Genomic DNA, 27,521 nt, shown 5'->3' on the forward strand with positions numbered 1-27,521 from the left:
GTAAGTCTGCCGTCATCAAGCACCTTTGAGACTAGCTAGGACCTATAAATTTATAGTCATTCTTTAAAGATGGTGGTCTTCATCAAAACTGTCTGGTATTGGCTAAGAAATAGAGTGGTGGACCAGTGGAATAGACTAGGTGCAGTAGCAGGAAACGATTATAGTAATCTGCTGTTTGTTGAACCCAAAGAATCCAGCTATTGGGATAAAAACTCTCTCTTTAATAAAAACTGCTGGGAAAATTGGAAGTTAGTATGGAAGAAACTTAGATTAGACCAACACCTCACACCCTATACCAAGATAAGATCAAATGGATACAGGATTTAGACATAAAAAACAATACTCTAAGCAAATTAGAAGATCCAGGACTAATTTACCTGTCAGATCTATGGAAAGGGAAACTGTTTATGATCAAGGAAGAGATGGAAAACATCACTAAAAACAAACTAAATGATTTCGATTACATTAAATTAAAAAGCTTTTGCACAGACAGAACCACTGTAACCAAGATCAAAAGAAATGTAGTAAATTGGGAAACAATCTTTACAACTAATGATTCTGACAAAGGACTCATTTCTAAAATATACAGAGAACTGAGTCATAGTTCAAAAAAAAAGCCATTCCCCAGTTGACAAATGGTCAAAGGATATGCAAAGACAATTTACAGATGAAGAGATCAAAGCAATCCATAGTCATTTGAAAAATTGCTCTAAATCATTAATTATTAGAGAAATGCAAATTAAAGCTTCTCTGAGGTATGACCTCACACCTCTCAGACTGGCCAATATGACCAGAAAGGTCAATGAACATTGTTGGAAGGGATGTGGGAAATCTGGGACATTAATACATTGTTGGTGGAGCTGTGAACTGCTCCAACCTTTCTGGAGAGAAATTTGGAACTACCCCCCAAGGGCAACGAAAATGTGCATACCCTTTGATCTAGCAATACTACTACTGGGTCTATACCCTGAAGAGATGATGAAAAAGGGTAAAAACATCACTTGTACAAAAATTTTCATAGCAGTCCTGTTTGTGATGGCAAAGAATTGGAAATCAAGTAAATGTCCTTCAACTGGGGAATGGCTTAGCAAACTGTGGTATATGTATGGAACACTACTGTTCTATTAGAAACCAGGAGGGATGGGAATTCAGGGAAGCCTGGAGGGATTGGCATGAACTTATGCTGAGTGAGATGAGCAGAACCAGAACAACACTGTATACCCTAACAGCACCATGGGGGTGATGATCAACCTTGATGGACTTTCTCATTCCATCAGTGCAACAGGGACATTTTGGGCTGTCTGCAATGGAGAAAGCCATTTGTATCCAGATAAAGAATCATGGAGTTTGATCAAAGTTCAAGACTATTCCTTTTAATTTAGAAAAAAAACCAGATAGCTTATTGTCTGATCTTGTTATCTCTTTTACTTTATGTTTCTTCCTTAAGGATATGATTTCTCTCTCATCACACTCACTTTGGATCAATGTACAACATGGAAACAAAGTAAAAACTGACAAATTGCTTTCTGTGGGGGGGGGGGAGGGAAGTAATATTGGGGGAAATTTGTAAAACTCAAAATAAATAAAATCTTTAATAAAAAAAAATAAAGATGGTGGTCTTCATGGCATATGGGAGCTATGTCTGACTTCCTTGAAGCAGTCTTTAATGATCTTTCATCTCTTTGATGTTGGTCAATTGGATAATTTCTGTTCTATTCTGTATTCTAGCTTATAAACATGTAAAGTAACCTCTAGCTGGGGTCTCTTGGTCTGAGGCAGAATTACTAGACCTCTCCTTTATCACGTCACATGTTCCTCATAATAAATGATGTCTTATAGGGATATTTGTCTCCATCTTCTTCTTGGTTAAATTTAAAATGAGAAAGTTGGTGCTGGAAGTGTTATTTAGATAGGAGAATCCCCTATCCCCAAAGTCATATCAAAAGCTCCCAATATTCATTTTGATCCAAGTGGAATATCTTCCCCAAAAGAGAAAATTTCTGTTAGGGACTCTGGTTTTTGTTGTTGTTGTTTGTTTGTTTTAGGTTTTTGTAAGGCAAATGGGGATAAATGGCTTGCCCAAGGCCACACAGCTAGGTAATCATTAAGTGTCTGAGACAGAATTTGAACCCAGGTACTCCTGACTCCAGGGCCTGGTGCTTTATCCACTACGCCACCTAGCCGCCCCAAGGGACTCTGATGTTGGAGACAACTATGCTCTGCAACTGAATACTAAATAAGTCAGATTTTCTTTAATGAAAGGTTAAGTGTGATGATTAATCTTGTACAGTCGATATTTATTTTGAGTGTTTCCATTTGTATGTTAAGGTATACTTTTTGAATGTGGAAGATAATTAGGGACAAATAAAATTAAAACTGACTGTCTTTGGATGGCCTTCATGGAAATAGACTTCTTTTGAAGAAAACTTCTAGAAAATAGGATAAGGAGGTGAATGGAACCACTTTTTTTCCTTCATAGCAATGGGGTTACGTGAATTGTACAAAGTCTCACAGCTAATAAATATCAAGTGTTTGAGGCTGGATTTGGATTCAGGTCCTCCTGACTATAGGGTCAGTGGTCTATCCACTGTACCAACTAACTGCCCCCATAACAAACTTTTAAGAGCACACCCAAGTGATGGGAGTGCAAAGCTGGGAAGCTCCCAGAGCTTTTCCCAGAACAACTTTAAAAGAACTTTAAGTGGATCCTAAAGTGACAGTACACCCAAAAAACAAACAAATAAAAAAAAACAGCCCAACACAGTGAGATAATTTGGAGGAACTTCAGGAAAGATCTTCTACATTGGTAAAAACAGTGGTATAGCCCACCAAAGGCAGGTGAGATGGGAAGTCAGCAAGATGCTTTTAGCCACAACACAGCTAAGGTCCCAGAGCAGCTCTGTCAGCAGTGAGGATCCCAACCTAGGTGTGGATATCAAAGTTTCAAGCCCTAGCACCACTCTAGCACAGGGAGCAGACTAGTAATAAGGAAACCCCACAGACTAGAGCCCCAACAAAAAAAACAAACAACTTGAGACTATATACAACCACAGGAACAGAGTCCAATTCACAAAATGATCAGTAAACAAAAAAAGCACTAACCATTGACAGCTACTATTCTCAAAGGAGTGATAAAAAGAGCTTCTCAGAAGAGAAAAGCAGTGACAAAATGCCTATTTGCAAAGGTTCTTAGGGATTGATGAAGATATTAATTTCAAAAAGACATCTTGGAAGAGCTCAAAAAGGATTTTAAAAAAACAAAGAGGAGAAGAAGAAAAATGAAGAAAAGAAATAAAAGTCAAGAAGAAAAATTATAAAAAATTAATTGAAGAAAACTATAATTTAAAAAGTAGAATTAACCAGCTAATATATATATATATATATATATATATATATATATATATATATATATATATATATAATTAACCAACTAGAAAAGGAAAGGAAAGAAAAATGCTAACTAAATAAAATAAAACTTTAAAAATTAAAATTGCACAAATGGAAATGAGTGACTATGGAAGACATTAATATTCTATCAAACAAAATCAAAAGACCAAAACAAGATGGAAGAAAATGTAAAGTATCATGACAGACCTAGAAAATAGATCCAGAAGTGATAATTTGTGAATTATTTGTCTGCCTGAAAGTCACAATCAGAAAAATAGCCTGGAGAAAATCATGCACGAAATTATGGAAAAATGCCTCCCAAAAAGAGATCCCAAAATAACAACTCCGAGGAATATTGTAGCCAAATTTCAGAATTCTCAGCTGAAGGAGAAAATACTGCAAGCAGTCAAAAAAAAGCAATTTAAATACCAGGAAACCACAGTTGCAATTATGCAGGACTTGGAGGGCTTAAAATATGATATATCAGAGGCAAAGGAGCTTGGATTACAACCAAGAATCAACTACCCTGCAAAATTCAGTCTATTCTTCAGGGGAAAAGATTGCCTTTCAACAAAATAAAGAACTTTCAAAGTTACCTGATAAAAAGGTCAGAATTGATCAGAAAATTTGATCTTCAAATATAAGGCTCAAGAAAAACATAAAAATATAAATGATTACATGATGAGTCCTATATTTCTCTCATGACAATTAAAAGGAGCATATTTAGACAGAGAGTGGGGGTACCAACTGATTGTGATATAATCATACTTTAGTTCTTGAGGTCTGTCTTTATATTGAGACAATTGGAGGTTCTTGAAAGAGGTGTAAGTTTAAATTGATTATGATGTAAAGACAATTATGGCTTTTGAAAATTATATTTCTGTCAAGACAGTTGAAAGAAGAATACTTTGACAGAGGGTGTGAACACAAGACAGGTATAAAACAAATAAGACATGAACGAGAGGATGCATTAGATTAAAAAAAACACATGATGAGACACAAAGGACCTATTATACTAAAAGAAAAGAAGGGAGGGTGTAAGTCTGACTCCCAACAGATTTGCCTCAAAGAGAAAATAATATGAATTCTTTTTTTTTTTAGATTTTTCAAGGCAATGGGGTTAAGTGGCTTGGCCAAGGCCACACGGCTAGGTAATTATTAAGTGTCTTAGGCTGGATTTGAAACTCAGGTCCTCCTGACTCCAGGGCCAGTGCTCTATCCACTGCGCCACCTAGCCACCCCAATAATATGAATTCTGAATTGAGTTTAGAAAGTTATCCTAGCGGCGGCGTTGAGCTTGGCCTGCGGGGGGCAGGGTCTGGGGCCCCTTGGTGCCTACCTCGGGGCGCTCGCCCCTCCCCCAGCCTAAATGGCAGGGGCTGCGGCTCGGACCGCGGGGGGGATGCGGCCGGGGAGGGTCTGTACGTGGAGCAGGGCCCCGGCGCGACCTGCCACATGTTCGTGGTGATGGAAGACCCAGCTGAAGCTGCTCAGCTACGAGGAGGAGATCCTGCGCAGGAACAACCTGAAGCCCCTGTCCACACATTATTTTGCTTTACCTACCAACCCAGGTGAACAGTTTTACAAGTTCTGCACTCTTGCTGCTTGGCTAATTAATAAAGCAGGATGTCCCTTTGAACAGCCGCAGGAATATGATGACCCCAATGCAACAATATCTAATCTATTATCTGAGCTCCGATCATTTGGGAGATCTGCAGATTTTCCTCCATCAAAATTAAAGTCAGGTCATGGAGAACATGTATGTTATGTCCTTGATTGCTTAGCTGAAGAATCCCTAAAATATGTTGGTTTCAGTTGGAAAAGACCAGTATACCCAGTAGAAGAATTAGAAGAAGAAACCGTTCCAGAAGATGATGCAGAATTGACAGTAAATAAAGTAGAGGAAGAAATTGTGGAAGAGGAGACTGATAATGAAGAAAATTTTATCGATCTCAATGTTTTAAAGGCACAGACCTACCGATTGGAAATGAACGAGTCTGCCAAACAAGAAGATATTTTGGAATCTGCAACAGATGCTGCAGAATGGAATCTAGAAGTGGAACGTGTACTACCACAACTGAAAGTCACCATTCGGACTGATAATAAGGATTGGAGAATCCATGTTGATCAAATGCATCAACACAAAAGTGAAATTGAATCTGCTTTAAAAGAGACAAAAGGATTTTTGGACAAACTCCATAGCGAGATCAGTAGGACCCTGGAAAAGATCAGCAGCCGAGAAAAATACATCAACAATCAGCTTGAGCTTTTGGTTCAAGAATATCGTGCTGCTCAAGCCCAACTGAGTGAGGCAAGGGAAAGATACCAGCAGGGAAATGGAGGAGTAACTGAAAGAACTAGAACTCTTTCTGAGATTACAGAAGAATTAGAAAAGGTAAAACTGGAAACGGAAGAAAAGGGAAGCAGCATGACTGATGGTGCTCCTTTGGTAAAGATTAAGCAGAGTTTAACCAAACTGAAGCAAGAAACAGTCCAAATGGACATTAGAATTGGTGTAGTGGAACACACATTACTCCAGTCAAAACTGAAGGAGAAGTCAAATATGACTAGGGATATGCATGCAACAATCATTCCAGAATCTGCAATAGGTTCTTATTAAAATTTATTGTATTTTGTTCTCTGTTCAGTTTTTTCTTAAGTTCAATTATATTTCATATTGCTTAATTTAAAAAACAATTATTATGCCTCACTGAACATTATCAGAATGTCTAAGACACCTTATTCTTTTGTGTATGTGTGTATATATACATATATATTTCACATATATTGTGTGATGATGAATTTAGTGATTTAAAGGCTTTGAAATGGAATATAATTTTAATAAAGTAATTGGAAATTTAAAAAAAAAGAAAGTTATCCTATTCTACAGTGGAATTAGGGGGAGAATTGGAAAGAAGGGAGAAGAAGAAGCTGATAAAAGGGAAGGGATAAGTAAAGGTAAAGTAAATGTTTGTTTAAAAAGTGAAGAAAAGGGAGAAGAAAAGCAAAGAGGGGTGGGAAAAGGAAGAGCAGATTGAAAGATACAACAGTTAGAAGCAAAACATTGAAGAGAAGGAAATGTGAATGGGATCAACTCTCCCACAAAACAGAAGCCCATAGCAGAATAGATTAAAACCCCACCCAAATCCTATACTGTATTGTTTACAAGAAACACATTTGAAGTAGAGAGTTACACATAGAGTCAATATAAAAGACTGGAGCAGAATATATTATGCTTCAGTTGAAGTAAAAAAAAAATAGGGGTAGCAATCCTGATCTCAGACAAAGCAAAAACAAAAAAAGTTCTAATAAAAGGGATAAGGAAGGAAAAGGGCATTGTAAAGTTAAGGCAAACTAACAGATATATTGGGAAGTTTTATGAAATACTTAATATAATGCCCAGCATTTGGGGAAAGGCTGAACAAGCTAAGGTAAATGAATGCTATGGAGGACTAGTGTTCTGTAAGGAATCCTGAGTAATCTAACTTCAGAAAAGCCTGGAAGGAATACATGAACTGATGCTGAGAGAAGAGAATAGAAGCACATGAACACTGCACACATTAACAACAACATCATGAGATGACCAAGTATAATAGACACAGTCCTCTCAGCACCTGTGAGAGGAGAGAACTGTTAAAGAAAATGCCATGCACACCCAGAGAGGAAACTGGATTCCGAATGCAGAGCAAAGCAAACTTTCTTCACTTTTTAAAACTTCTTTTAGGTTTTTTCTTTCTTTTTCTTTATACTTCCTAATTCATCTTTCACAATATGACTTTTATGTAAATGGGTTAAAAAACAATTATGGGGTGGCTAGGTGTCATGGGGCAACTAGGTGGTGCAGTAGATAGAGCACTGGCCCTGAAGTCAGGAGTACCTGAGTTCAAATCCAGCCTCAGACACTTAATAATGACCTAGCTGTGTGGCCTTGGGCAAGCCACTTAACCCCATTGCCTTGCACAAACCAAAAACAAACTAACAAAAAAATTCACCAGATTGATGACTTCTTGTTAATTGAAGAAATTAAGGAGAATTCTATGTTCCTTCCAGAATGCAAACACTATTTGTGACCATTGGAGCTTCTTAAGATTTTGTTGAGGAGAAGTTGAGGATAATTTTCATTGCCAGTTCAAGTAAGGCATATCAAATCTGTCATCCACCCAGGAATTTAATTGGGATGGTGGTCTAGCCTCTTCTGAGACCAAAGGTGACCCCCCCCCAACCATGGCAAGCTTCCCTTGAAGACCCAGGCATGGTGGCCCTCAAATAAAGACTGCTTCTCTCCTGACCTGCAAAACCAATCTTGAGAGATGATCAGGTGACCCTGCCTGAATTAATGTCCAAGCATGTATCCTCCTGGAGCCTGGGTCTCATGGTCTGACCCACTATCTCCCAGCTGTAGCCAGAAATGGAAAATCTGGTAGAGCCAGGATCTAGACTGAAAGCAGAATGAGGCTGAAGGGGAAGCTCCAATTGCCACCTGTGCTCAGGTGCTGCCTGCCTCCCTCCTTCTCTTTTCTTTGAACCCCCAAGCTCTGAGCCTGAGCTGTGGCCATGGGTTGAGTTATCTCTGGACTAAGAAGAGAAGCCAAGAGGAGAAAGAGGAGGAAGGGAGCTGCAGAGATGGGAAGGCAAGGAGCAGAAAGTAGGATGCTGGGTGACAAGACATTGGAGAGAGCAATGGGGTAAGGGTAGAAGGACTCAACAGGGACAGAGAAACCTTCACTGGGAACTCTGAGGGACAGCAGGGCAGAGGAAGAGAGCTTGGAGGTCAGGAAAGGGGTCAAGGAGCATCCAGGAGCTGAGTGAGGTGAGGACTGAAGAGGGGACAAGACCAGGTTGGAAGGGAAAGAGAGAAGGGGAGAAAGGAGAGGAGGGGAGAAGCAGCCTATTTCAACTCTGACTCCCACCCTAAGTAACTGGTTAAAAGGGGCAGCTGAGTAGTACAGTGGATAGAGCACTGGCCCTATTGTCAAGAGGACTCCAGTCCAAATCTGACCTCAGACATTTGACTCTTTTTTTTTTTTAGACACATTTGACTCTTACTAGTTGTGTGACCTCGGGCAAGTCACTTCATCCTGACTGCCACACATCCAGGACAATCTCCAATTGTCCTAATTCCTATCTGGCCACTGGACCCTGATGCTCCAGAGGAGAAATTGAGGCTGGTGATTTAGCACAACTCTGCCTCACTCCAATCCAATTCACATGCTTGTCATGGCCTCACTTCCCTGATGTCATGGTCTTCAAGAATGAAGGACAATCATAATTATCAACTAACATGGAGATGGGGTTTTAAGGCTTGCAAAATGCTTTTCAGGGGCTGCCTCATTTGATCCTTTAAAGTTCGGTTGCAAGTAGGAACTATTATTTTCTGAATTTAATATGAGATATCTGAAAATACTGATGACCCCTTATATCAAGCGTTACTGGGTGTGCCAACATTCAGGAGGTAAGATTCACATTGCTTTGTGCAGGTCTTTAGAATGATGGAGAAGGCCCTCCTTTTAATAGAATGTCTCATATCCTGATCTTCTGCCCAATTCTGAATTGACATTGCCCCATCCTAAAGGGAGAGCCTGTCCCTTCCCTGAAGCACAGAACCTGAGGTAGCTTTTCAGATTCTGCCTTCTGATAGTCAAATTATACAAAAACTCCAAGACTCCATTTTGGGAGTGCAGTTTTCTAGCCAAAGATTCCCTCCCTCCACCCCCACCATGCCTACATACTCAATGAACTTAGGGAAATATTAATAAAACTATATGTTAACCTACTTCTATTTTGCTCTTTATAGAGGTCAAACCCTAGAGGGTAGCATTTGTTCCTAATAGTACAAACTCTAAAGGTGAACACATATTTAATTTAGTTATTATTTTTAAGGCTAAACTTATGGAGGTCATCAATACTAACTGGGCAATTAGCTTAATGGGATTCCTATACAAAGCTTTCTCCCTCTTTCACCTTAGTGTAAAAAAAATTTTGTCAAAATTTACAAGAGACACAATTCTTTCTAAAGAGTTTTTAAACATTTTTACATCAGTTTTTTTTTAACAATTAAATAGTATTATGAGAGAATCCAAGTCAAGTTCACTTTTTTAACAGAATTTCTAAATAGTGATTATAACATTTACATTAGGCACTTTACATTTACAATCAAATCATTTAGGTCTCCAAAAATCCAAGAAGAACCAAGATCACCCACAAATATTCTGAAAAAATGCCATCTGATTGATAATTGCCAGACTTAAAATGAAGCCAAAATTAATTCAACTACACCTTCATCCATGGTTCCAAATGGTATCCTATAGAACACTTAAATTAATCACTTAATTTCTTAAATGTTATTCTTTAGAAGGCCTATGATTAACATCTAATCCCTTTACCAAATAAGGAGCAATCCCTCCTTTAGGTTTCAATCTGCCATAATTATCTTAATACTTTAGCACCTTTGAGACCACATTCTGATTCAGATTCAGGATATATTTTGACCAAATAAAGTCTGAGTTTAGAACTATGGATGGCATCATGTAAAATCTCTCTAATTTTTGGAAAAGCTTCAAGATCGAGAATTCATGGTTATCATCATTAGTTCATTCTTAAAGATCTCTTACTTGTCCCCAATCTCTTCCTTACAGCCTCCAGTGCCCATTTCCTGCTTTGGATCAAGGTAACTTGCAGTTTAGATCATCCAGGTAGCCACATAAAGTTTTTCCTTGTAATCTCTACATTTCAGTCATATCCCAAACTATCTTCATTCCACTATATTCCAATATATTAGCAAATAATGTTGATAATGATGTGTGTCCTTCATTAATGAAGAGGACCAAGACATCTGGAAGGTGATGCCATGACAAGTACATGAATTGGATTGAAATGAGGGGGTGCTGTCTTAAGTCCCCAGCCTCATTTTCTCTTCCAGAACCATGTGGGCCAAATACAAATCAGGAAAACTGAGATGGCCCTGGATGTGAGGCAATCAGCATTAAGTGACTTGCCCAAGATTACACAGCTAATAACAAAGTTTCTGAGGCTGGATTTGAACTCCCATTCTCCTGACTCCAAGACTAGTGCTCCACCTTCAGAGGCTGGTAGTGACAACTGGTTAACTTCTGTTTATGAAGCAGGAAAGGGTTAATAATATTTAAAACTCCGTTTAAAACTTGGTGGCCAAGAAGCCAAACAGTTCCCCATATTCAAATAGAAAATAATCTCCTAGCTTTAATTTTGAAAGTCAGCTAAACCTAGATTCACAAACTTTCAGTTGTTGAGATTATTTTCCATTTAAACTTTCTATTTAAATTTACAAACAGAAAGAAAATTTAGCCCTTCATTGCTGTTATTAAAACAAGATTTCTTTCCACATCCGTCTACCGTACAGAGAGAAAGATTGGTTATTCAACTTCTAAACATAGTGGGGGGAGGGTGAGTAAATAAAGGGAGCACCTAGACAGAAGTAGAGGCAAGGGTCTTGGGTTTGGAACAATAATCTATCTTTGAGATCCTCATGCTTAATCCTTCCCCCTTCATGTATTATTGTAGGTCCTTAGGGAACCTACTGCTACTATCACCTTTTTTATTTGTGGGGTTCCATTTTTCTTTCTATAATTTTGGACACTATGGTCTTTTTTTTCCTCAGTGAAACCACTTTTGTGGATCTTGAATTGTAAACTCTGCCTGTCCCATTACCTGTCCCTAGGACAGCAGGTAAGAAAGCTGGGGGAATCTGGACTGAGATTTCTTGGACTGAGATGGCAGTCTGCTCTATCTCCAATTCCTATTCCTTCTTTTCCTCATTTCCTCTCTGTTGTCTTTCCTTTTCATCATAGAAAGTGTATAAAGTGATATCGGTGATGTGCTCAATGGGTATATTGTACCAAATAGAATATCAATTATACAAGTATTCTTTTATCTCTGGCAGGAATTAATTAATAAATTGGAAACAAATGACAACATGCATCTCCAGGGTGGTTTGGATCAAAACCAGTAAATGGCTTGGTACTTGCTCATAATCTTTCATAGAAATGATTAGGATTTCCACCCTCTTCTTACACTGTCTCCTGAAACTGATTCCAGAGTGCTATACTCATTGCACAAATATTCATACCTTCAAACAAAGATTGTCTGGCCTGTTGTAATCATCAGGGTTATTGGGGTCCTATTGTGGGTGCTAGAAAGGCCATTCAGAGTGATCTCTAAAATTGGGGACTATGGCTTCTACTGAAGTTGGCCTATTTGTTGCTTCCATAATGGTTTGTCTTTCACTTGGGGAGAGCAAAGTCATATTTCAAATGCTTCATCTTCAGAAGTAGGATTGTAACTTTTAAACAAAACATTTAAGTGATCTATTCTAGCTCCAGGGTCCTTATCAAATCCAGGGTCATTACTTCCACAGGTGGAGAGATCAGAGATTGTGAAACACACCATCCTGACTGGACAAGGGGAGAAGTTTTCAGATGGACGAATCACATTCTTATTTTTCTATTTTTTCTGGATGAGTGAGATGTTTTTCTAAAGGAATCTTTTTGCTGGGCTATTTTTCTGATTCTTACTTACCATTATAAAAGAAAAAGTCATTAAAACACACAAAAGGAACAAAATAATCACACCAAAGGACCCAGAAAATGATAAGATAAACCCTTGTGAATTACCAAAGTGTCAGCACCAATCTAAGAAAAAATATGTTACTTCTCCTGATTCTCTATGTGGAGAAATTAGAGAAATCTTCTATTAATTCCAATTCCAAGCATTAAGAATTAAGAAAATAACTTTAAAGTAAAATTTAAAATCATAGTGAGGAAGAACACATTCCTTCAAGATGTTGCTGTTTGCAATTTGGACACTAGATGTCACAACACAATGCTATCACAAACTCCCTAAATTATAACGCTTGGCCTTCATTCTTAAAAAACACCACTACCATTACTGAAAAACTCACTGCCATGACAAGCCTGTGAACTACATTGGAGTGAAGGGGGCTATTCTAAGTCATCAGCCTCAGTTTCTCCTCCATAGTCATCAGGGTCTAATGGCCAGATATGGATCAGAACCACTAGAGATGGTTCTGCATGCAAGGCAGTCAGGGTTAAGTGACTTGACCCAGGTTACACAGTGACCATAGTGAAAGCCACATGTCTGAGGCTGGATTTTGACTGCCCATCCTCCTGACTTCAAGGCCAGTGCTCTATCCACTGGCCTCTTAGCTGCCCAAATTGTAATACACATTGAAATACATATATCATTTTAAAATTTTGCTCCTTATGGCTGCTTAATCAAAAGAAATACCAATGACAATTCACTGCATGATATTCTGGCTAGAAAAATTATCCTCAACTTCCCAAAAAGGCAAAAAATATTAGGAAGCCCCAGTGGTCACAAAATTGTGGAAGGAACACAGGAATTTCCTCAACTTCCTTAAATAATAGGAAGTCATCACTCTGGTACACACTGAAAAGTTGGCTACATTCACCTCCTCCTATTCTTCTCAGGAGTAGTCTTCAATGAAAGCCTATCTCCATGAAGGCCACCCAAAGAAAGTCAATTTGGCTATGTCTATTTTCCAAATTCAAAAGGTGTACCTTAACAAATAAATAGAAATATGGACAAGATTAATCTTCACATTTACCTCTTTACTCAGAGAAGATCTGACTTGTTCAGCCTGAGAAGCTGTCCATAGTCACAGCATCCCCCCCCCCCCCAAATGTCTCCCTTTGGGGGAGGATATTCCCCTTGGATAAGAAAAGAATATTGGGAGTTAGTGATAAGGGGAGGGGATTCTCCTACCTAAATCTCACTTTTTTTTAGTTTTTTTTGTTTTTATTTTTTTTTGCTGGGCAATGGGGTTAAGTGGCTTGCCCAAGGCCACACAGCTAGGTAATTATTAAGTGTCTGAGGCTGGATTTGAACTCAGGTACTCCTGACTTCAGGGCCAGTGCTCTATCCACTGTGCCACCTAGGCCCCCCTAAGTCTCACTTGATAACAATTAACTCATTTGTAATTTAAACAAACAAAAATGCAGACAAATCTCCCAATAAGACATCAGTTATTATGAGAAGCATGTGGCCTGATAGTAAACAAGAGGCCTAATGGGCCTACTAGCTAAGAAAGCCCAAATTGAGGGTATTATACATTTTTATAAGGCATAAAACAAAGAACAGAACAGAAACCCGCTAATAGGCCAGCAACACAGACATGAAAGATCCTGAATGGCTGCTTCAAAGAAGGAAGACATAGCTCCCACATGCCATGAAGACCACTTGCCTCTATCTTGGGGGATCTCTCTTTAATAAGATAACATAATGCTATTGTTATCCAGCTACTCTCAGAGGTCCCAAATAAGACCACCTTATTTGTTAAAGATGGGGCAAGGGCAGGTTGTCCTAGCTTCTGAAGAATACCCCCTGAAGCCTGGCAAAAGATGCTGAAACAATCTTGAGACAACATTTCTTTACCTCGTGACAATTGTATCCTTAGTACCTAACATCAGGGAGGAGAGTGTGAACTTTAACACATGCAAGCTTCTCCACCCAAACCACAGAAAGGATTTCAGATTTAACAGAATTGTAGAAGCCTAAAATCAAGTATAAAACACAGGAAAAATATGAATTCCCTCATGACCAAGGCTGGGACTTGGGATTTTGTTTTCCTTTGTCACCCTAACACTTATCATGATCTCAGGCACATAGTAAATGTTTGGGGACTGAATGAAATATTTTTGTACCATAAGGAATGATGAAACAGCCAGACTGGGAGGAAACTAAGGATTTTAAGGAAGTGCTGAAGAACAAAAAGGCTGTGAAGAATAAGTAATACCATGATAATAACATTACACATAGAATTATGTGAAAGGTTTCTGGGTTCAAGGCAGTGAGATAACAGGATCCAGAGGACTAAAGTCTAACAAGCCACTCACATCTTGCCACTCAGAGTTTGTGGATAAGGACACACACTTTCACATACAGCCAGTGTGGAAACTGGTTTTGCTGGTCTCTGCATATGTGTGATAAGAGCTTTATTTTTCCAGGGTGTTTTGGTTGTTGGTCAATGAAAGATGGAATAATCAAAGGGGCAGACTATAAATACAAGTGAATGGAAATAAATTTGTGTAAAAGAGAAAAAAATTACTTTGAGCCTGTATTGTTCAATCATAAAAAAGATTTTTTTAAAAATTATGTTTTACATCACTCCTGTTCAAGTTATTTTGTCAATTGAAATATGGCATCCAATTGTTCTGTTGTGTAACTTTCAATAAAATTTACCTTAAAATCACACACACACACACACACACACACACACACACACATACACACAGGCTAACACACAAAGAAAAGCTCAATTGACTGACTAAGCCATATCTGAGACTTTAAACAAGGGAAGTAATTTCAGAACAGGTGCTGCCAATCACTGGAAGACTCCAAGCTCTGGAGCACCTTCATGAGGAAGACTCTTGGCCTTGGCAGAAAGGGTGAGAGACCAAAGCAACAGCAGGGAATGTATCTAGAACATTCCTCAAGAACAAACCAGCTGTACAAAAGAAACTGGGGTGTGAATCTTACACCAGAGAAGAATGCTGTAACTAGGTGGTGCAGTGAATAGAACACTGGCCTTGGAGTCAGTAGGTCAGGAGTTTGAATCCAACTTCAGATACTTGACTTGTAATTGCTTTGTGAGCTTGGGCAAGTCACTTAACCCTGATTGCCTTGCTTCCAGGGCCATCTCCAGTCATCCTGATTCATATCTGGCCACTGGACCAACATGGTTCTGGAAAAGAAAGGGAAGCTGGTGACTTAGTACAGCCCTCCCCCCACTCACATCCAATTCATGTGCTTGTCATGGCATCACCTCCCTGATACCATGTTCTTCTTGGGGAATGAAGGACAAACTATATTATCCAGTAATTAGAAGGTGGAGGGGGTCAACTTTCAGTCTCTCCACAGGTAGACTCATTACCACTGTCTTCTCAGGTAAATTCCCCCTCTTAGCCAGAAAACTAAGCACTTGTTTGAAAGACTGTCCTTGACTTTTGGGCAGGGAATTGGTGGGGATTGATCAGTGGAGTAACTTGACTGTGGCTAAGCATTGGACCTAAGGATTTTGGTCACAGAACTGACCATGGACTAATGAATCCATAAGACAAGACAAGAAGAGGATTCTCTGTCCCTGAAGTCCAGAATTCAGCACCACCACCCCCTTCCCCTGTGCTTACTTTCCCTGGAAGAAGCAAGAAGTCTTACCAGGAAGGTGCAGCTACTAAGGATTCTGGTCCCTGGTCTTATGGATAAGATATGAACCAAGGAGTAGCAGAGGAGTTTATTGTTGTGAGATGGTTCAAGCTTTCAGTCCTCCATCTCCACCATGACTCCAGCCATGACTTTACACTAGTGGCTGCTGACCACACAGGTTCCAAACTTGGAGCTAGCACATGGGGGGGGGCAGTTGTCCCTACCATGTGAGCCCAAGGTTTAGTGACTCAGTCAGAGAAGACAGAGGCTGGACATGCATTGACCTGTTGCAGTCCATATGAAGAGAAAAAGTCCCCTACAAATCAATCTAACCAAGCACCAGTCCATGATGAGAACAGCCACAGCATCAATGACTGCCCTGGATTGATTGTTCCCTTGCTTTGGGATTGTGAAGCCTGTTTCCCTCACTCATCTGCATGACCTGGGGGGCCCTTCTCCCAGGGCAGGGACCTACTTCTGACCTTGGCCATCCAACCAACTGTGACCTTGTGCTAAGAAGCAGAGGAAAATCTGGTCAGGAAAAATCATCAAGAAAAACCAAGGAGTAGGGAATGATTAGCAGCCCAGAGTCATTTTCTCTGTCATAAGGCAGAGTGACAAGGTTGACCCCAGGTCACAGGAATTATCCAAGGATGGAGCAGTCATGGAACTTTGCAGCCCAATCCACACCTGATTCTTTGGTCTCAACCCTTTAGAACCTCTCTGCTGCCTATATGAATGGCCTGGTAACAGTTGGGCCCAGCTCCCCAGGACCTTCAACAGGTCAAACTTTACCATGCCCATAACAGTAAGTTCACACCAGCCCCAAAGCCAGTGCTCATATCCCCTGTTTCAATCAAATTGAGTCAAATTTTTAAAAATATGTCATTTTCTGATTGATAAATGATCAAAAATATTCTAAATTGGTATTGAATGGAGAAATGCAAATAAAACAATTCTGAGGCATTACCTCACACCTATTAGATTGACTAATAGATAGGAAAGTAAAAGGACAAATGTAGAAGGTGTTAACCAAGTTTGTAGTGAACTATGTCTAACCTTGTGGTAACAAAGTAGCCCAGAGACTGAGTGCCAGTAAATCAGAGAGCAGTTTAATTAAAAAAATAATTAATTAATGACTTTCTTTGAAAGAAACCCATTTTCAAATCACCAATATCTCCATTCCTTGGAGCTCCACATTGATGTTGTGGAGCTATTTTATCCATGATCACAAGAGGGCAGGTAGATCTTAGAACAATCAAATTTGGGGTTTCATATTCCCAGGACAAGCCCACCATGCAGAACAATGCAACAATGGCATCACTTACGGCTATTCAAGTAGGAGACCCGTGGGTTAATTACATAATTTCAAGGTTCGAGTGCAGTTCAACTGATACAGATATACTTCACTTAGCACAGGTAAACACAATTCAGGACAGTACCTCTCATGATGGATAAATGACTTCCGTTCACTGTTTCCCAGCACTAGAGTCTGTCTGTGCAAAGGATCTTGAGACCCTAAGTTATTATTATTAACTTCACTATACATTTCATATTAATAAATATAAAAATCATAACTTTTGACAGAAGGGATTTGGGATAATTTATACACTAATACACTGTTGATGAAGTTGTGAATTGATTCAAAGCAATTTGGAACTGGGCCTCCAAACCTATAAAACTATGCCTATCCTTTGACCTGCCAATACCACTACTAGCTCTGTATCCCCAAAAAGAGAAAACCAAAAGGAAAGGGAACAATAGGCACAAAAATGTTCATAGCAGCTCTTTTCTGCTGGCAAAGAATTGTAAATGGAAGAGATGCCCATCAATTGATGAATGACTGAACAAGTTGTGGCATATAATTGTGATGGAAAACTATTGTGTTATAAGAAATAATAAATTAGAAACTCTCAGGAAAAACTTGGACTTATATTAACTGATGGAAAGTGAAATAAGTAGAACCAGGAGAATATTGTATAACAGCACAATTGTAAGATAATCACCTTACCTATTTTTATTAATACTGGTCTAAGACAACTCTAAAGGATTTATATTGAAAAAATACTTTCCATTCCCAGAGTAATAATTATTGATGTCTCAGTACAGTTTGAAGGATTTTTTAAACTTTATTTTTCTAGGGATTATTTATTTGGTGAGGTGTAGGTTTGCTTTTACACCTTGCTTGATATGGAAATAGATGTTGAAGGACTCCATATGCAATAACCTAAATCAAATTGCTTACCTTCTCAATAGGGAAGGACTTTGGGAGGGAGGGGGAGAATTTAGAACTCAATTTAAAATAAAAACGTTGAAAATTGTTTTTTCCCATGAAATTAGGGGAAAATAAAATACTGGGAAAAAAGGAGACAGAAGTTGTGACTTAAATTTCTGGAGCAACATTTTTCTAGGGGACATTATTTCCACTAAAGTCACAAGAAACTAGTTGAAAAAAGACCAGATTCAAAGTTCAAGGTCTTTGTTGAATTGGGCCCACAGGTACCTTTTCTCAAGGGTCAGGTCCCTGAGTGAGAACTCAACTTGGTCTTTTGTCCTAATTTTCATGGCACAACTGCAGGAATTTCAAAGCTGATAAGACAGTTGCAGCTCCCAAGAGTAAGTCATATAGATGCTTTTATCCAATGGGGGGGGGGAAGGAAGACAAACACATCCATCCCAATCATCAGAAATTCATACTCTTATCCTCCAGTTTCCGTCAAGGTTCATTTTGCTACTTAATTAAGAATTAGAGCTATTTACATCCAACCCTTCTGGAGAGCAATTTGGAATTATGCCCAAAAGGTAACAAAAATGTGCATACCCTTTGATCTAGCAATACTACTACTAGGTCTATATCCTGAAGAGATGATGAAAAAGGGTAAAAAGATCACTTGTACAAAATTATTCATAGCAGCCCTGGTTGTGGTGGCAAAGAATTGGAAATCAAGTAAATGGCCTTCAATTGGGGTATGGCTTAACAAACTGTGGTATATGTATGTCATGGAACACTATTGTTCTATTAGAAACCAGGAGGGATGGGAATTCAGGGAAGCCTGGAGGGATTTCACATTAATGGTTCAAAGCACAGAAGTTGTTATATCACACAACAAAAATCATTTGGCTTTGATTTCAGATAAAAGTCATAAACACCTTTAGGAAGAGCCTGTCTTACTGCAGTTTTCCATCATTCATTAGTCAAACAAGAGCTAGTCACAATCCGAGAAGGTCTGCAGATTCAAGTAGACTCCCAGTTGGGAGTAAGCCATCTGAGCTCAGCCAAGAAACCTCAGGGGTGGGGTGGCTAGGTGGTGCAGTGGATAGTGCACCAGCCCTGGAGTCAGGAGTACCTGACTTCAAATCCAGCCTCAGACACTTAATAATTGCTTAGCTGTGTGGCCTAGGGCAGGCCACTTAACCCCACTGCCTTGCCAAAAAATCTAAAAATAAATAAATAAAAAGGAACCTCAGGGGAGTCCATGGAAATTGGGGGTACCTAAGGAGCCAGCTCCCCTTCATGTCTCCAAAGATCTCTCTCCATGCTGGAGTCAGGGGTAGAGAACTAATCACCTGAGTGACTTCTCCAAGAAAGAATGAAAAATTTCCCTGCTCTCCAGATTCTTCTCGATATTCTGACCCTCATGCAGGAATCATCAATATTCTCTCCACCAATTAGTCAAAGCAAAAACAGAAACCTGCTGCAGGCTGGACCAGAAATGTTACATAGACAAAGAAGGGAAAACATACTCAGGGTGTTTGCCTTTCACCCCAGGCTCAGAGGGTGTTAAGCTGAATTAGGGGAAATGGCAACACCTGGAGCTGAGGCCAATATGGTTCAGGGTGGGGGTGGGTAGAGCTCCTACCTGGGATAAAGGCTGAGGCTTCCCAAGTCTGAGAGGCAAGAGCCACCTGGTCTACAGTCTCTGATGGAGAATATTCAGACTGGTGAGTCCATCCAGGGAGGGGCCCTACTCTGGTTCATTGATCTGGCCTGGGGCTTCTCTACTGAGCCTAGGCCCCTGTGCAGTCTGGGTCCTCCCCACTTTACCTCACCCTGAGTCTTCAGAGGGGACCCACAGCAATGTCCTGCAGCCTGAGGCCTAAAGAGAGGGTCCTAGAGGAGGAAGCTAAGGATCTTCAGACTTCAGAGAAGGAAACTCTGGCTTTTTTTGGGGGGCGGGGGGCATCAGTTCCACAATGGCATCCAGTAAACCTCTGCTAGGTGCCAAGCTCATCTCTGGGTGATGGGGTGTCAGAGAACAGAATCAAACAGAACCCAGCCTCAGGAACCTTCCTATCTACCCTAGGGACACACAGAGAAGGAATTGGAGAAAAGACCCCAACACTGACAAGGTCTGAGGCAACCAGGGGAGGTTGCCTAGAGGAGGTTGTCCCTGAGCTGTTCCCTGGGATTTCTCAAAGGCTGAGGGTACAAGGAGCTCATTCCAGTCAGGGAGCTCACAATAGGCACATCCAAGGTGGCAGGAGATGAGGAAGATGAGATATCATGCTCAAGAAACAGCTGGTGTGGTTTGGAGGCCAGGGAATAAGGCTTGGGCAGTTTATAGATGGTCAGACATGCCAGGCAGAGGAGCTGGTGGTGTTACAGGAGAGGCATTGACTAAGGGTTTACCATCAGGGAAGGGTCTTGGGCTTTCTTAGAGGGAAGGGACAGCCTCAAAGTCCTAGGAGAAGGAAATTAAAATTCATCAGGGTCCTTTCCCAACCCCTGCCCTTCAGTCCTAACTTCTGTTCCCATCTCCTTTCCCCTCCTACCTGACTGAACCCCTTGGGACCTCCTGACCCAGGCAGGCTGTCTCTACCTGAACTGTGTGTACCTCTGTCCTCAAGCTGACCTGACCACCAAGTTCTACCCTGGTCTGTTCCTTTTCCCACCCACCCCTGAGCCCTTTTGCAAGGAGCCCATCCTCAGTGGGCAACAAGGTGATCTCAGACTTGGTTAGCAATAGATAATGGTTGTTGTGGTCTCTAATCTGAGACTGAGTCCCTGGAGGGGGAGGAATAGTTTTCCCTTTCCTTTGGTGCTTTGTATTTCTTTGGGTACTCAGCATGAGGCTGTGAGGGTTGTTTTCCCTGGCCAGAGTGGACAATTCTGAGAAAGAAGGGACTTGGGGATCAGGATGTGCCAATGACTCTATTCATTCCTTTTTGTAAAAAGGTCCAAAGATGATGTGGTTGTGGGGAAATGGAATCCAAAGCCTAGGCAGCTTGAAGAGACCACTGCATTTCAGGTCAGCCAGAACTGAGTCCAACTCTGCCTTGGCTCTTCCCAGCAGGACCAGTCCCAATAAGTCACTTAAACTCTGTCTAGTCTGTTTCCTCCTCTGTAGGATTAGGATTAGAATAGCATCTACCTCCTGGGGCTCTTCAGGGGAAACCTTGAGGCATTAGAAAGGGATGAAAAACCTACAGTAAAAGATGCAAGAAGATAGAGTTGGATGATTCAATGGCCGGCTAGAAGGAGATGGGATCCCAAAGACCCCAGAGCCACTGGTCTTGTGAGGGAAAAGACTGACTGTCAGAGAGCCCCTGACTGCCTGGGTGACTTGGAAGAAGTCAGTGGGCCCCTCTGGGTCCAGATTCCCACAGCCATAAAGGAGAAGGTTTCCCCAGCACATCACAGGAGTGCAGCAGGATTCTGGATCCCAAGGAACTGAAAACAAGCTGTGGAAGGGGCTGTGGACCACTTCAAGCAGGCTAGGGAGGAGTCTGTGGTTACTCAGTGCTCTCTCTGCTCTCCTCTGACCACTGACCTACGTGGCTTCTTTCACATCCCATCTACAATGGCCCATTGTACAGCAGGTCTCCCCAAACCTTCTTACTTCTAGTGATATCCCCCTATTAACCATTTATCCTGTTTAGAGCTGACTTGCTTTATATTGGTTTGCACATTGTGTTCCTATTGGACTGGGAACTTCCTGATGGTAGATGCTATGTTTTTGCCTCTTTTAGAATCTCAATCCCCTGTCAGAGTATGTGGAACACAGAAGGCACTGAACACATGGTCATGGATGCATTATCCAGGTTTAGTCAAACATCACATGCCTACGTGGAAAATGTGGCATCTTCTGAGGAGCAAGCAGAGACAATAAATAAAAGAAGAGGGAAAGGAAATGAAGGACTGAATAACCAAATAAAATGATGGCCAGCATTGAGCTAGGCATTGATCATAGCCACAGGCTAAGCCCTTTAAAATATTATCTCATTGGACCCTCACAACAATGCTGAGGTAGGCTCTCATGAGACCATGGAGGAAACTGAGTCAGGGATAAGTGAGATGAGTTACTCAGGTCACCCAGTTGGGAGCTATCTGAGACTGGATCTGAACTCATCTTCCTTCCTCTAGGTCCAATGATACTTCCCCTTCCCTGCCCCTAAACAATGGGAAACACTCTTTAATTAGCAAGGAAGGAAATATAAACCCAGAGAGGTCAGTGTTTTGGTCTAAAACCTAATTCTACAGGGACTAAGTGGCTGGTCTGACAGCTGACACCTCATCTTCTGAGTCCTCCACCTTGGCTCTCAGGGACACAATTCCACCTTCTGTCACCAATGAGAGATCTGACTAGACTCACCACCCCAACCTGACTGTCCTTGTCCATTTAAGGAAATTGCCCAAAGGGAATCTGAGATTACTGGAAGTAGAAAGGAGCAGAGCTTCTGCAGGCAGGAGATGGAGCACTAAAGAATGAGCCTGGAAATCAGGTTGTGACTAGCTGGAGAGGACTTTCTAGAGGCCAAAGGGAGGCCCTGGAGGTTCCTGAGCAGGACAATGGCATGATCTGGCTAGGCTGGGCAGACAAGTCAGGGTCCATCTTCAGGGACAGAAGGCCAGGTGGTCTCCCAGAGAGCCCTGGTTGAGGACTCAGAAGAGGGGGTTTCAACTATCCACACTGTTCAGCACTCATAGTCTTTTCTGGCTGTAACCACTTTTTTCCAGAATTCTGTTCAAGCTGTACTTTCCACATGAAGCCTTTCTTCACTCCCTCCCCACAAATGACCTTATTGAGTACAAGATTGTTTCTACTTAGATGTAGATACGCTCTCACTCCTCACGAATGTCAAATCCATGAGGGCTCTTTCCCTTGGACCTCTGGACCCTTGAACCCCAGATCTCTAGTAGAGCATCTTGGATCACTGAAGGTGCTGAAGACAAATGGTTAGTGAATTGACAGCCCAGGTTCTGATTTTAGATGCTCCCTGAACACAGTTCTTCCTCTGATACTTGCCTTCATCCTCCTCTATTCTCCTTGAACTCTATTGGGAGGTTCTCCTGGATTGGATTGTGAAGTCCCACCCTATTCTCTGATTACTCTTCATTATTTACTTTCCACAAAACTCCTTGTGACCTCTGTATTCACCAGATATAGTGGTCATTCTTCCCTCCAGCTCTGGGGACCTTCCCTACTATTCCCCTAAATTCAAGGATATGTTAAGAGAGCTCAAAGCCATTTTCTTTATATCTGTTGGCACTATTGTTGGGAGTCTTATTTCATTCCATTGAAATAGTTACCAATCCTTTAGCAGGGCTTATGAGGAATCCTACACTTTTCATTCATCTCTTTCAGACTGGGACTCTAGACCTAAGCCTGAGGAGGCAACTGCACATGGGAACATTGCTAAGGAAGAAGAAAGCAAAAAGATTCATCTTTGTGACTCTGTTAGTGGAGAAATGCAAATATGTGAGGACAAGTTGTGGCAACATCAGGAAAGCCAGGAGTTGCATTTGGGGAATTTCATGTTTAGTAAAATACCAAAAATACATAATGGAGAGAAACTTTCTAACTGTCTCCAGGGTAAGGAAGTTTTTGGTAAAGGTTCAAATCTTATTTTATATCAAAGAATTCATACTGGAGAGAAACCTTATAAATGTGATGAATGTGGGAAACCCCTCTATAAGAATTCAGACCTCTTTATACATCAGAGAGTTCACACTGGTGAAAAACCATATAAATGTGACAAATGTGGGAAAGCATTGAGCCACAGGTCAAGTCTCCTTATACATCAGAGAGTTCACACTGGTGAAAAGCCTTATAAATGTCATGAATGTGGGAAAGTTTTCAGTCAGAGGTCAAATCTCCTTGTACACCAGAGAATTCACACTGGTGAAAATTCCTATGAATGTGATGAATGTGGAAAGGTCTTTAGGCAGAGGTCAAACCTCCTTGCACATCAGAGAATTCATACAAATGAAAAGCCTTATAAATGTGGTGAATGTGGGAAAGCATTTTACAACAGGTCAAGTCTCCTTGTACATCAGAGACTTCACAGTGATGAAAAGTCTTATAAATGTCATGAATGTGGGAAAGCTTTCGGCCAGAGGTCAAGTCTCCTTGTACATCAGAGAAGTCACACTGGTGAAAAGCCTTATAAATGTCATGAATGTGGGAAAGCTTTCAGCCAGAAGTCAAATCTCCTTGTACATCAGAGAATTCACACTGGTGAAAAACCATATAAATGTGATGAATGTGGGAAAGCATTGAGCCATAGGTCAAGTCTCCTTGCACATCAGAGAATTCATACAGATGAAAAGCCTTATAAATGTGAGGAATGTGGGAAAGCCTGCAGACAGAAGTCAAACCTCCTTATGCACCAGAGAATTCATACTGGTGAAAAGCCTCATATATGTAATGAATGTGGGAAGGTCTTCAATCAGAGATCTAACCTCCTTGTACATCAGAGAATTCATAATGATGGAAAGCTTTATAAATGTGAGGAATGTGGGAAAGCCTTCAATCAGAGGTCAAGTCTCCTTGTACATCAAATTAACCACATTGGTGAAAAGCCTTATAAAGGTGATAATTGTGGGAAGGCCTTTAGTAAAATATCAAACTTCCTTGTACCTAAGATAATGCATAGTTGTGAGAAGCCTTATCAATGTGATGAATGTGGGAAGGTCTTCAGTCAGAGGGCAAAACTCCTTATACATCAGAGAATTCACACTGGTGAAAAACCTTATATATGTCAGGAATGTGGGAAAGCCTTCAGCCAGAGGTCAAACCTCCTTGTACATGAGAGACATCATATTGGTGAAAAGCTTTATAAGTGTGATGATTGTGGGAAAGCCTTCAGTAATAAATCAAGCCTCCTTATACATATGATAATGTCTATTTGTGAGAAACCTTATAAGTGTGTTAATTGTGGGGAATCCTTTAGTCAGAGTTCAAATCTTCTTGTACATCAGCAAATTCACAATGGTGAAAAGCCTCATAAAGGTGAGGAAGCCACATAAATGTGACTTCAGTCAAAGTTCAAAATTCCTGGTACATCAGAGAATTCATACTGGTGAGAAACCTTACAAATATAATAATTGTGGGAAAGCATTAAGGCAAGGTTCAACATTTTTTTGTACAAAAGACATTGCATACTGATGAGAAACTTTCTAAATGAGATGAATGTGCAAAAGTCTTTACTTTCCATTTAAATTATCAGCAGCAGCAAATTCATACTATTGAGAAGCCTTATAAATGTGTATATGGGAAAGGCTTCTATCAGAGCTCAAACCTCCCTGTATATCATAAAATTAATACTGGTGAAAAGCCTTATAAATATAATGATTCTGGAAAAGTCTTCAGTTGTCCCTCCCATCTTTTTTCAATATCAGATGGTTCATACTGGTCATAAACCCTATAAATGAAATGGATATAGGAAAACCTTCAGGAATCCTTCAACCTTTATGATACCTTGTGATGTTTATACTAGAGTGAAATGTTACAAATATAATGAATATGGAAAAGAATTGTGGGCATCCAATATACATTAATAATCCTCAAAATCATGCTAGATGGAAGTCTTCTTATGGTATTTATGGGAGAATATTTTGGAATTAAACATAAAGCTTTTTCCACATTAGAAAATTCAAACCTTAAAAAGTCAACATTAGCTTCATGTAATTTAATTTTGCTATGATTGGTGTTGAATGCATTTCCTGTAATGAAAATGATAAAGAACTCCATTTCTTATTTCCTTCTGTCACTCTTTTTCACTTAACAAAATATTTAAATCATTCATTTATTGTTTGTACTAATATATTTGATTCTCTTCTGTAATGTATTCTTAATTTTATATACGGTGAATACTTATCTTAATCTATGCATATTTCAAATCTTAAACATGGTAATGTTTTCCAATTTGCATGTCACTTTTTCCAAATTCCAGCATTATAATTTCTGTCTTATAATACATTATGTTTCCTAATATAATTTCTTGCTTTAAAATTAGATTTTTTTTGTATGATTTACCTTCAGTGATTTTATCAAAAATTCAAATTGAATATTGTTTGTTTCCTCATTCTACTTGTTTTATTTTAATGAGAAATTTCTAACCATTACATTCTATTTTAGTAAATAAAGTTCAGATTATCTTCTAAAATTTTCTTACATCATCCATCTTTAACATTATTGGATAGCCAGGAGGGCTGAGGGATAGGTTAAGGGGCAAGAACAAGGAAACACTGCTGAAAAGAATATATAGGCTCTTTTGGTATCCACACAATGTCAAAAGAAAGCTATCTGCATATTGGGTGGATTTTCTGATAAAGGCTGAGAAGGCAGAGATGAGTCTGGATCTTCATCACTGGGGGCAGGTATGTATTGAGAGTGGATGGGGAAGACAAGGTATTCGAGGCAGTGATAGATTTCAAAAAAACAGTGGTAGTACCAGTTTGATTTTGAGATCTGGGATGTAACCATCCCTAAGGGATAGCTATTGATGCAATAACACTATTAATTTGGATCTCAGAAAAACCTATGGGAGGGTGCAGCACCATGTTTATTCCACTTTCCTAGAATGAGAAAGGGTGTGAGTTGGAGAAGAAGTGGTGATTTGGGCACTGGAATCTTAGGGAAGAGAATGGCTCTCAGCTGTTGGTCTTATTTCCTAGTACATTCTAATATACACCATTTACTTTGTAAGTTGCCTTTGGTGGGACTTTTTTATCCCTACATGAAGCTCCAGTAGGGGCTGTTGGCCAGTCTTTCCAGTTCTCCTAAAGATAACTCTGTCATGCCCAGTATGAAGATGCATGAGGATCAGAAACCACTCTGGTTGGATATGTTAAGTGGCCCATAGAGCACCACTCATCTGTATGTATATCTATGTTCTATCATTATTTCAACTATTAAAAGTCATAAAGTGGACTCATTTTCTTGTGAAAACACAACATGTCAGCATTTCACAGATTGAAAGAACTTCATTGTCATCTCGTTCAAAGCATACATTAAAGGTAAATCTACTAAAAGGTAAATCTACATTAAAGGTAAATACCACTACTATGTCTTAATCTCAAAGAGATCGTTAAAAAGGAAATGGTGCAAGTAGATAGCTGAAAGAAGGAGAAGCAGCAAATTATTCCAGTTGCCCATGGATGAAGCAATACCACTACTATGTCTTGATTTCAAAGAGATCATTAAAAAGGCAACATGGGCAACAAAGAGTCACTTAGATATGGCTGGAATACAATCAAGGAAGAAAAATCATGGCTATTCAAGGCAGTGAATGGCACTTTCAGGCCACTGGAATTGTCTGGAAGATTCTCCAGATTCACAGACTGAAACTACAATCGTCTTCTTGCATCTTACACTCATGACTCCTCAGACCAATGGGGCCAAACAGAAGAAATGTAATTTTACTTATAGTGGAATTAAAACTCACCTGGTCTTTCTTCTATAGAAATGGAACCTCTTTTTCCAAGATAGGCATAAAACTTCTCACTGGTGGAAAATTATCCTATATTTGATAGAGATACATTGGTTCCAGACTCTCTGGAAATTTTTTGGAAAGACCTATAAAGAGAGATAAGATGTTTGGAAAGAGCAGAAATATTTTTTTAAAAAAAGGCCTCCAAATGTCTTGATATTCAGCTTGGTTCCCTAGAAGTTGTGGGTAATTTCCCTCCT

General features: G+C 40.0%; 1 protein-coding gene and 1 pseudogene across 1 annotated transcript in view; one reads left to right on the forward strand and one right to left on the reverse strand.

Moving 5' to 3' along the window:
- The window catches only part of LOC141510699 (uncharacterized), a 186,792-nt gene that overhangs the window by 103,055 nt on the left and 56,216 nt on the right, over positions 1-27,521 (reverse strand).
- LOC141510282 (intraflagellar transport protein 57 homolog pseudogene) lies at positions 4,636-6,230 on the forward strand (annotated as a pseudogene).

This window comes from Macrotis lagotis, chromosome 1 (genome assembly GCF_037893015.1).
Source record: "Macrotis lagotis isolate mMagLag1 chromosome 1, bilby.v1.9.chrom.fasta, whole genome shotgun sequence".
NCBI lineage: Eukaryota > Metazoa > Chordata > Mammalia > Peramelemorphia > Peramelidae > Macrotis > Macrotis lagotis.